This window comes from Triticum urartu, chromosome 2 (assembly GCF_003073215.2).
Source record: "Triticum urartu cultivar G1812 chromosome 2, Tu2.1, whole genome shotgun sequence".
Taxonomy (NCBI): Eukaryota; Viridiplantae; Streptophyta; class Magnoliopsida; order Poales; family Poaceae; genus Triticum; species Triticum urartu.
The window spans coordinates 375,004,569-375,008,574 of record NC_053023.1 but is presented as its reverse complement, the minus strand read 5'-3'; positions in this window follow the sequence as shown (position 1 = coordinate 375,008,574).

Below are 4,006 nucleotides of genomic sequence, written 5' to 3'. Positions count from 1 at the left end.
GTTGAGTCATCTATTTTGGAACAGAGGGAGTAGGATCGATCGGCTATTCGAAAGCCACCTAAATTTTTACTGTTAAGAAGTAAAACTAGTTCATGCACTCAAATCTAGTACTAGGTTCAAAAAGGAAGAAAGGGGATGGTGGTGGGGGTGGGGGAAGATTTGTTACCTGAATCTAGGACTTGGTCGAAAGAGGAAATAATGGGGCGAAAAGTAGCAGAGACTGGCTATCCAACTGGTCTCTAGGTCTAATAGGGAAATAAAGGGAAACACGGTACAAACTCAATATAAACCCGATCTATTGGTTGAAAAAGGAAAGAAAGTGCGGACAGGGGGACAAGTCAACAGAGTAAGTCTAGCACTAGATTTGCTAGCGTCACACAGTATAAGGTGGCTATACCGAACAAAAATGGGACCAACCCAGATATCCTGTTCCGATGTTCGTTGCCCTGAGCCAATCTTATGTAATGCCACTAGTAAAATGTAGCAGTCGCACTGCTAAAAGTAAGGACACGTTAAACCAATGTTGCTGGTAAAATGAAGCAATGACACCATTAAAGTAATGTCATATTTAACGGTTGTCATAGTTAATCCTAATGCCCACATTAATATCTAGCAAAGATGATGCTTTGGAAATTTCTACTGTCCTTGTAGGATTGCCATTCAGATAAGGAACATGCTTCTTTTCATTTGATGTATGTTTCATCACTTGTTTGTCACCCTCCTTTCCACCTTTTTTTGTGCAAACAGAGACATACATTTCACGCTTGATCTTAGTTCAATTGGAAAAATGATATCCAAATTATGGTTGAAAATTCCAGGAGCTTCACAACCAACATTGATGTTGCTTAATTTTATTGCAACTAATGAAGAAGAAGCTCTGTGGGTTTCGTTTTTTGATGGAAATGGAGCCTGGACTGGAGCTCTTTTCTTAAGAAATGAAGAAGAAGCTGCTAGCTCATGGGACATTGCTTCATTTTAGGTGGACTGCACCAAAAGGTCCCATGAATTGAATCATCCATGTTGGTGACTGGTGTCATCCCTTCTACGATGGCGTTGACTGCAGACATGGTTCCCATCACAAGGTATGTTCCTTTTTGGTCTGACCGTTTGCCAAAGATCCTGCATGTTGAGTCTGAACTTGTGCTACTGTTTTCGCACTGCCATGATAAAGCAGTAATGTTATTATTTTGCACCTTAATCTAGTGGCACTATTAATTCGAGGCAATGTTTTGGCACCGCTAGTGGCACTAATTTTTTCTATATATCGAAAGAGGGGGTTTCCTCTGATTTCATTAAAGATACCCAACCATAGATAACCATTATCTGACAACATCTCAGTGTGAACAGGCAGTTATGCAACTACTACTAGAACGGACTGAGTACTAGCAGGAGACAAGTTCGCCACATAAGCTAGGCAGGTAGGGGGACGCAGCACCAGCTCGACCAAGTTTGGATTACAACCCAAATGCTACCACAGAAACATCAGAGGGAAAGATAGGGACTGAAAGAGCCAGCTTCAGCATCCGAGTCTAAGCACCCACGACCTCCATCCTTGCGACGCACGGTACACCTCGTTTGCCACCTGCTCGACCCTAGTGCCACTGATAAAATGAAGTAATAATACAGTTAAAATAGAGCGAGTGTCCTCTCTATCATTTCATTTCCAATGTAGATAAAGAAAGTGCTTCTCTTTGTTAGTATATGTTTCATCAACTAGTCCCATTGTTAATGTTTAAGCATTTCTACAAACTGGGGTGCTTAATTTTAGTTGATCTGCACAAAAATAGAGATTGGAATGTCTCAAGGCCCCTCCTTGTACTACTGTTGTACACCGATGTTCATCAGTGGAAGAAGGTGTATCGGGTAGACTTGGGTCGATTTCCAGTATGAGGCGTACCGTATGAGTCGTCGCAGGGCCCATCTCGCCCTCGTAGCATGGAATACTATGATACTATCGCAATATTTTGTTCTATTTATTAGTGTATGCTTCATCAACTAGTCCCACTATAATTTAATCACACCTTTTCATTATCTGTGCAAATAGGGTTATTTAGCTGCATTTTGGTAGAACTGCACAAATGTACGGATGGAACCGGCATATATGCAGAGTGCGAGGTGCCAAGTAAAAAATTACCGACACCAACCTTGCTCCATCTAAGAATTGGCATCCACCATGATCAGTGGGATGTGTGGAGCTCATTGTGGACGGATCATTCTCGGCAACAAATCCTCTAACCAAATACTAGTAGCTTAGACTTCAAAAAAATACTAGTAGCTTATATTGGCAGTTTTCTAGTGTGTACTCTTTTCTGAAAGAAGCACCAATCTATTTTTTCTTTATTTGTACATAGTGTCACAACTTTGTCCCAAAGGTCTAGAGCTATATTAGGGTGATTGGCATAGTACTCGGAGATTGATTGTAAGCATGGTTTTTATTAGCTATCACACTGATTGTAAGCATGAGCAGATGGAAGATTAGGTTAGTGCGTAGCTTACCTTAAACCCTACCGACGCTGTTGAAACGAGGCGAGCACCGAGGGAACCGTGGAGAACGGCGGGGAAGCGACATCGTGCCATCCGTCCTCCTCTTGTGGTGGGAGAACGAATACTCCTGTGGCTACGGCTCGCTCTGCACCCTCATGAACGACACACCATACTCGATCGATTTGTTATCCTCTGGGTGCTCGACCTTCGTCCTGTATGCCCACCACCTCCACCTGACTTTTGCCTCAGGCAAATCTGTCTGCTCCATCGCCCAGAGGAGATACTCGATGAACTCGAAGGACGTCGGCGTGACTGCCGCCGAGGAGTACATCGCCGCCCTCTCGCTCTTTCACATACATTGCCACATGGCCCTCACCATCCTCGAAATCTCCCAGTCGTTGTCAAACCAAGTAAGGATCTCCTTCAACCTGGCTAACTTTGCCTGCTCGCCGCTGGTGATCTGCTTGATTCACTGTTGCATCCTCTCCATAGATGTCCTTCTGAGTGGTCTGGTGCTAGCTTTGGAAGATGGGAGGAGAGACGGTGGTCTTGCAATAGAGAAGAGGGAGAGGTTACATGGTGGTTTTGGAAAGGAGATGATGGAGAAGAGAGGGGGTGGTTTTGAAATGGAGAAGAGGGAGAGGCGAGACGGTGGTTTTGGAATGGAGATGATGGAGAGCAGAGGTTTCCCTACCTTTCGGTCGTTGACAAGTGGGCCCCACGCTTGGTGGGACCCATGTGTCAGTGTCTCAATGGCAGGATGGGCTACATTAGGAGATCCTCATCCAAGGAGAGAGGAGGTGGTTTTGCAATGGAGAAGAGGGAGAGGCGAGACGGTGGTGTTGGAATGGAGATGATGGAGAGGAGAGGAGGTGGTTTTGCAATGGAGAAGAGGGAGAGGAGCGTGCATCTATGATTTAGGTTTGGACGAGAGGGCCGGAACGCTGTGACTAGATTAAAATCAAAATCAATTTAACCTTCAATTAAGAGAGTGACCCCACATTAACTAGTCTCCCTTCTATTATGGGTCATAATTCACCATGATTTTCATAAATAAAATATATGTTATACGTTGCAAAAATAGTGTAATTTGAAAGTACATTCAGATACGAACCAAACGATACAATTTTTGGTGACATGCATTCACATTTTTCTTGTCAAATACAGTACATGGTCAAACTTTGACCCAAAATTCGCAAAACAAAAAAAATACTTCCAAGACCAACGCCGCTCCTCTCCTATGCCAATCTAAAACCAGCGCCGCTCCTCTCCTCTTCCATTTCAAAACCACCGCCCCTCCTCTCCCGTTCGATCCAAAACCAACACTGCTCCTCTCCCGTTCTAATCCAAAACCAGCGCTGCTCCTCTCCTCTTCCATTCAAAAACCACCGCCGGCGAGTGAAGGTGCTGTGGAGAAGTAGATCGACGGAGGAGTACAACCGACACATGAGGATTGCAGACAGCGACCATGTGAAGCTAGCTAGGATGTTGGAGATACAGTCTTGGTTTGACAACAAGGACA